At 44.1% G+C, this 8,171-nt stretch overlaps 1 pseudogene; it reads left to right on the top strand.

Moving 5' to 3' along the window:
• Positions 1-2,100: 2,100 nt before the first annotated feature.
• Positions 2,101-6,358, top strand: LOC100949718 (annotated as a pseudogene).
• The last annotated feature ends 1,813 nt before the right edge of the window (positions 6,359-8,171 follow it).

Genomic DNA, 8,171 nt, shown 5'->3' with positions numbered 1-8,171 from the left:
GACTCACTTGAGCCCAGGAGTTGGAGGTAGCTGTGAGCTGTGATGCCATGGCACTCTACCCAGGGGGACAGCTTGAGGCTCTGTCTCAAAAAAAAAAAATAAAATCCATTTCTAGATAGAGCAGTGGAAGAGAAACAGGAAGACTTGATTCACAGAGGTGTTAGAATTTCAGGAACTGCCATGGCTGGCAGCAAGGAGCAAGGAAGGCTTCCAAGACCAGAGCCCAGTTTAGGAAAGGCTCCAAGTTAGTGCAAAGTGGGACATCGTAAGGGAAGAGAGAAACATGGGTCATTTCAGGTTTGCAATGGAACATGTTTCAAAAGTCCATATGCTGGACTTGAAATACATTGGAAGCTTGAAATATATTTCCCACAAAAGCATTGCTTCACATGGTGGCTAAAGTCCCAGGCTAGCCCACAAAAGCCTCCTTAGGATGAACTGCCACATGTAGACATAATCATGGAAAGCTGGAGAAGCAATGGATAAAGCTTTTTATATACTACCCAAAAGTTACCAAAGGGCTCTCATATAAAGCAGGGGCACCCACTGAAAAGGCAGATTCAGTAGGAGAATGGCCAGAGACAGGAGACTAAAGTCTGCACATGTGCTTTCTATGTTAAATTTCAATGTCTTAAGAACCCTCTTGATTTCTTTGGGTTTTCAGGCACATATGGATCTCAGCTTATTCTTCATATCATAGTTGTTTGCTCTGTAGTAGCCTTTCAAGTTCAATCATTTTTTTTCAATCATATTAAAATATATTATCCTCTCTCTTCCCAGAAAGCTGGGTTCTCAGTGTTGAAAGAGACCCTATGAATCATTTTGGCAATCTTCTGTCTGATGCAGTAATCCTTACCACAGAATCCCATAGGCATACACTCAGCTCAAGGGTCAAAGAATATCTATTTCAAGTAGTTATGATTAGTAACTATGGTTAGCTATTAGTATTGGCCTTCTAATCTGTTTTCATGAAATGACCACTTATAGGTCTTAGTTCTACACTCTGAACCACCCATAACAAGCACAAGGCCTCTTCTGTGAAATATAACCTTCAAATACTAGTTGACCATCAATCCATCTCCATCGATGTTGTCAAGTCTTCTCACTTCCAGAATGCATTCTTCATAACCTGGTCATCCTGCTCACCAGACAGTATACTTTAAAAAATAGTGTCCACATGGAAAGGCATCCTTCACTTGTGGTCTGACCAAGTCAAATTTCAATGAAACTATTACATCTGCTGACCTGGACACCTATCTCCCATTTAGCCTGAAATTAAGTATTAATTAATTAATGCTGAATTAATGTTTCTTCACAGACACATCAGACCGTTGGATCAGATTAAACTTGTAGTTAAGTAAAACCCAAAGGTATTTTACAAATTATGGCCAAGACAAACCTCTTCCATAATGCATATATGTAGTTGATTTCTCATCCCAAACACAGAACTTCATATGTATTCTTACTGTGTCTTAGCTTGTTTTGGGCCCAAAATTTCAGCCTGTCAAGATAATTCTGGGTCTTCATTCTATTATCTGCCACACTTGCCATGTTCTTCTCATTTTGCATTTCTAATACATTTCTTAAGGCTGCCTTCTATGTCTTTATCCCAATTTTGATAAAAAATATTGAACAAGACAAGGCTAATGATAAGAGTCCTAGGGCGTGGTGCTGGTGATATTGCTCTATGCAGGAAAAAGCCATCAATTGACACTCTTTGGGCCTGCTTATTCAATGAGCTAGAAATCCAGCTAATTATACTGCCATCCAACTCATCTTTCACTGACTTTATCCTCAAGGATATCTTGGCAAAGGTCCTTGGAAGGGCAATTATTTCTTCTTCTAATAATTTTCTTCCTATTCATATTGCTATTACACGAAACAGCCACCTCCTCCAGTTGCCCAGTCTATATTATATAACCCCATGCCTCCCAGAGCTTAGCCAATTGGGAAGGAGCTCAGATGCCAGAGGAACCATACAAGTCACAAGATAGCCAAACCAGACCTTCTTCTTGGAGTTTGTAAACAGCACACTAAACTCTACTTAATCTCTTTTGTTCCCTGAAATGAGAAATGGTAAAAACCTAGTGAAAAGGCAACATGCAGAGGAAGTCAGAGTGTGGAAAAGGAAACAGATCAGACATGCCCCGAGAGTAATGAGACCTGAGAAAGTCATATACTCTAACTAGCCACTTAATAATTTGGGGAGGAAATATGGAGAACCCTCAAAGAACTCAAGCTATACCTCCCATTTGACCCTGCAATCCCATTACTGGACATCTACCCAGAAGGAAAAAAATCCTTTTACCATAAAGACACTTGCACTACACTGTTTATTGCAGCTCAATTTACAATCGCCAAAATGTGGAAACAGCCTAAATACCCACCAACCCAGGAATGGATTAACAAGCTGTGGTATGTGTATACCATGGAAAACTATTCAGCCATTAAAAACAATGGAGACTTTACAGCCTTCGTATTGACCTGGATGGAAGTAGAACACATTCTTCTTTTTTTTTTTTTTTGAGACAGAGTCTAACTATGCTGCCCCTCAGTTGAGTGCCATAGCATCATAGCTCACAGCAAACTCTAACTCTTGGGCTTAAGCAAGTCTCTTGTCTCAGCCTCCCAAGTAGCTAGGACTACAGGTGCCTGCCACAATGCCCATCTATTTTTTGTTACAGTTGTAATAGTTGTTTTAGCTTGCCTTGGCTGCATTCAAACCCACCAGCCTTGGTGTATGTGGCCAGTGCCATAACCATTATGCTATGGGAGCCAAGCCTGGAACACATTATTCTTAGTAAATTATCACAAGAATGGAAAAGCATGAATCCTATGTACTCAATTTTGAAATAAGGACAATTAATGACCTAGTCCATGGTGGGGGGTGGAAGGGGAGAACAGAGACAGGGAAGGAGGGAGGAGGTGGGAGAAGGGAAGAGCAGAGAGAGGGAAGGAGGGAGGGAGGTGGGGGTCTAGGTGTGTGACACACCTTTTGGGGGCAAGACACAATTATAAGAGGGACTTTACCTAACAAATGCAATCAGTGTAACCTGATTTCTTGTATCCTCAATGAATCCTCAATAATAAAACAAATTTTTTCTAAAAAATAAAATAATTTTTGGAGAAGTCAAGAAAACATCTGTCCACCTTCACGTCTGTCATATATGTCCCCCTTTCCCTCATTTCTCTAAAGTCACTGGTAGAGGCTTCAGAAGGCTTCTGCAGACATCTACAGAGTCCTGACATGGAAGTTTTCTGGGCCTAGAAAAATGCCACAATAGAGAACAGGGGCCACCTCGTTGTCTGAAGATCACTGATCTTTAAAAGTTCAGAGAGAGGTCTTGGGTAAGAGTGGGGCAAGATAGCTGACTACAGACATTGGTTGTCAGATCATCTTAGGAAGAAAAAATTTTAGATGGTAAACAAACAACCAAAAAAAAAAAAAAATCAAAACTCAGGTGTACTCAGGTGAGGGAAAAGTGCCAGAACCTACCAGAGATTCCATGGGAAGAACTTGTGGAGTAGATCAGAAAGGAGCAAGATTTGGGCATGGATCAACCCTGGAGGAACTTGGAATCCCATGGAAAGTGTAGGTGAGGGTTTTGTTTCTCCACCCCCTCACACTTCTGGCAGACTACAGGGCTCCTGAGCTGCTAAAGAGCTTCCCTACCTTCATGACTCTCAAAGCTGCTGCCACCAGTGAACTGGGAGCCTCTTGAGAACAGGGAGCTTGACTACCAGACCCTCACAGTCATTCCGACTCACCAGAGACCTGAGCAGGGACAGCAGGTACAATATACTGCTCCCTCACCCATTATGTGCCTCTGTCCCGCCCAGGTAGCTTTAGCACTTCAGTTTCCTTGTCACTGGTTCCCACACAAACATTTTCCAACTCCTTTCCAGACTGCAGTGACCACAGCAGGTCAGGGGGTCAGAGGGTCCTGGTGGAAGTAGAATTCTGGTGATACAGGAACAGACATTACAGGCAGGCTACTTTCTAGGGAGAGGGACAAAGATGACCAGAGTGCCAGCTCTCAACCATTCAGACATTTTTACTTTCCCTCCCCACTCCCACCCACTGCTGCTGGGTGGCACAGGTGCCCCAAGGGACAACTGACCCAAGATTCTCAGGAGCAGCTGCTTCCCCTCTATTGATGCATCCACTACATCAAGGCTTCCACAGAGAGTAGGACTCACACCTTTCCTCTTAATGACCTGCAACAGACCAAGGGGTGTCAGACTGTGAGCTTCCTGCTCACTGTCCTTCCCTGGTGCTGCTTGCCTGGCTGCTCCAGGAGAATGGGGCAAACCTCAAAGTGAAGGGACATTGAGCCTCCTTGAGCATCTCATAGGCAACTCAGGACCAGGATGCTTCTCTGATGGCATGAGTGGGACTGAATTTGAGGAATCAGAGGAAGACCCACAGGCTAGATTGCATAGCCCCAGGACTTGATTATGCTGGTCAGGGGCATAGAGGGAGATTTGCGAAGTAATCTTGGGAATTAAGGGAGCCTACATGGGCTGAACTGCAAAGCAAGTGCATTACCCCTTCTGCAGGAAAGCCATGCTTTCAGTCCAAATTGGAATCTTGGGCAGGAACGGTCTCAGCCTGCTCACCATTGTTAGTGAGCTCAGCTAGTTGGGCTGCTGCTTGTAGCTGGACACCAGAAAATCAGCAGGACAAGGGGAGGAGGAAAATACAAAACCCATTCCCATCTGCCATACTGTGAATTCCAGAATACTCCTCCCCCGTGAGCAGCAGACTTTGTGATTTGGTGGGGCCAATTCAGACCCTTCCTGGTGACTTTACCAAGTAACCAAAGAGCTGACCTTCAACCCCTGCCAAGAAAGCTCTTGTGCCATGTGGAGCCTGAAGGCAGGCTCACCCAAACCATCCCTGCCCAACCTCACTCCTCCAACCAACTCTGCTCTGGTGGGGAATAAAGAGTCCCCTTGTAGATCCAGGGCACCATCTACAACCTGGGGCATTTGAGTGCTTCTAATAGACTAGAGCTGGTCACAGGTGACAAAAAAAACAACACTACAGCTGGCTCTTTCCTGTGAGTGCTACCTACTAGCAGGGAAGACAACTTGTATAGCCCATTACAGCATTTCTTATTCTATTATACAATGCATGGCTGGTTCTTACCCACAAGCACCACCATCTCAGAGTTGAAACTGGGCATGTCAATAAAATTCACTGTTCAAAAGATCAAAGGGCTGGGGGATCTCAAAAACCTGCAACTTCTCGAGTACTTACCACTGATGCTGAGTCAGAAACAGGTATCCCAAAATCCCTTTCCAATGAGCCTCCCTCAGAAACCATGGAGGAGATAGAGCACACATGCCCACAGCCTCAACTGACCCTGACTACACCTGCCCCATTTTCAGATGAAACCAGTTGCCAATGCCAAGCACCCCATGAAAAACTGACCATTGCTCAGGCCCACTTAGGGACACCAGTTGACAGGCCTGTCAGAGTATATGCAGATGGAATATTTGACCTCTTCCACTCAGGTCATGCAAGAGCACTTATGCAAGCAAAAACACTGTTTCCCAACAGCTACTTGTTGGTTGGAGTTTGCAGCGATGATCTCACCCACAAATTCAAAGGTTTCACTGTGATGAATGAAGCAGAGAGGTATGAAGCTCTCAGGCACTGTCACTATGTGGATGAAGTAATCAGAGATGCTCCTTGGACACTCACACCAGAGTTTCTGGAAGAACACAAGATTGACTTTGTGGCTCATGATGACATTCCGTATTCTTCTGCTGGCTCTGATGATGTTTACAAGCCTATAAAGGATGCAGGGATGTTTATTCCAACCCAGAGAACAGAAGGCATCTCAACTTAGGACATCATCACCAGAATTGTCCGTGACTATGATGTTTATGCTCGACGCAACCTCCAGAGAGGGTATACAGCCAAGGAACTGAATGTCAGCTTTATAAATGAGAAGAAGTATCATTTCCAGAACCAGGTAGACAAGATGAAGGAAAAAGTCAAAAATGTGGAGGAAAGATCAAAGGAGTTTGTGAATAGGGTGGAAGAAAGAGTCATGATCTAATTCAAAAGTGGGAAGAGAAGTCAAGGGAATTCATTGGCAACTTTCTAGAAGTGTTTGGACCTGATGGAACATGGAAGCAGATGTTTCAGGAGAGGAGTAGCCGGATATTACAGGCCTTATCACCGAAGCAGAGCCCCGTGAACAGCCCAACCAGGAGCCAGTCCCCTTCCCGCTCCCCATCACCCACTTTCTCATGGCTTCCGATCAAATCCTCACCCTCCTCCTCACCCAAAGCAGCCTCAGCCTCCATCAGCAGCCTGAGCCAGGGGGATGAGGATGAGAAGTAAAGGCTGCTGGCAGACAAGAGCCGCACCACGCAGGATGGGGAGGAAGGAGGGCGGGGTCACAGGGGATGCCTGGGTGGTGTTCAAATGATGATAATTGCAGGAGCTGCAGCTCAGCAGGGGAACCCTGGACTCTGCTAACTGCAGATCTTGGGACCAGGTCCCCTTATTTTCCACACAGCCCAAAATTTAGACTTGGCATGGAGGTTTCCAGCCAGACAACCTATAGAAAACCTTAGTATCATCTAGAATCACTCCACTTTAACCTTGCTAAGGAAAGATGCAGAGTGCTCCAGGGAGACTTGCACTGAGTGGGTGTCTCCTGCTTTGGTCCTTATACCCACCCTCACCAAGTAAACTACTTGTGGATGTAGCTGTTTCCTTACCCTGCTACTTCTGGCTCCATAAGGGCCTTGCACGTTGCCTCCTACAACCTAAGCTCTGCCAGAATAAAGTTGTTTCCGATAGAGGTGGCAAAGTGCTTCTTAAATAGTTAAGCTAAAGACAAATTCCAACCTTCTCAGTTCAGCCACTGAGACCTGACGGAGCCACATATCAGCTCTTTCTAGTTCCAGGAACGTGGCTTATAGACAACTTTGCTTTTAGGCCACTTGTAAAAGTGTGACCCTTAACTTTGTATTCAGATGACAGCTTTGTCAAGGATAGCTTCACATAAGGAAAAAAAAAAAACCTCCAACTTCTCTTCTCAACAAGAGATGGGGAATCCACCCATTGCTACAGCCTGCAAATAACTAGCATTTGAGAAAACCACCACATTAAGGATATCTTTAACTAAGGCCTCCATCTAGAACCTAGACCCTGAAGTACCCACAAATAAAACTAAAAGACCATGCCCAACATATGCTACAGATACTCCCCTTAAGGAAGGGAGGAAGCCATATCTAAGCAAAAGAAAATCCAAAACCAAGAAGGGATGGCTGCTCCAGATGAGAAAGAATCAGCATAAGAACTCCATAAATATGAAAAATCACAGTGAAGGGACACCAGCTCTCTCTCAAGAGGAATGAACAAAGTCTATAGGAAATATGAAATTATGCAAAACAGCCAAGTATAAAAATCATAGACCAAAATAAAAATACAGATAAAGAGGAGGGGGATTGGAGGGATCACTTCTGTGGTTAATCTTACAAGGGTACAAGTGAATCTTTCTAAGAGTAGAATGTGAACGTTTTAAAACAATAACTAAGAAAATGACACAAAGGCTATGTTAACCAGTTTGATGGAAGTGTTTCGGATTGTGTGTGAAAACCCCACACTGTACCCCAGAAGTACATTAATGTACATAGTTACCATTCAATTAAAAAAAAAAAGAAAGAAAAAAATACAGATAAAGAATTGCAATTTCAGATAAAGAATCCCAAATGTAGATTGAAAGGAAGCTTAATGAGATTCAAGAGAAAAAGGAAAACCAACTCAAACAAACAAAAAAGTCAATTCAGGAAATGAATGAAAAATTCACAAAGAGATGATTAAAAAAACAAATAGAACTTCTGGAAATGAAAAATTCGCTTAGGGAAATACAAAAAACACAGTGGAAGCCAGGCGCTGTGGCTCATGCCTGTAATCCCAACACTTGGGAGGCCAAGGATTGCCTGCATTCACAGGTTTGAGGCCAACCTGAGCCAGAGTGAGCCCTCGTCTCTAAAAAATAGCTGAGCATTGTGACGGGCACTTGTAGTCCCAGCTACTTGGGAGGCTGAGGCAAGAGAATCGCTTACGCCCAGGCATCTGAGGTTGCTGTGACCTATGATGCCATGGCACTCTACCCAGGGTGAGAGGCGGAGATTCATTCTAA

Source organism: Otolemur garnettii, unplaced genomic scaffold (assembly GCF_000181295.1).
Source record: "Otolemur garnettii isolate 467f Iridium unplaced genomic scaffold, OtoGar3 scaffold00006, whole genome shotgun sequence".
NCBI classification, from domain to species: Eukaryota; Metazoa; Chordata; class Mammalia; order Primates; family Galagidae; genus Otolemur; species Otolemur garnettii.
This window is presented reverse-complemented; position numbering and strand designations above follow the sequence as displayed.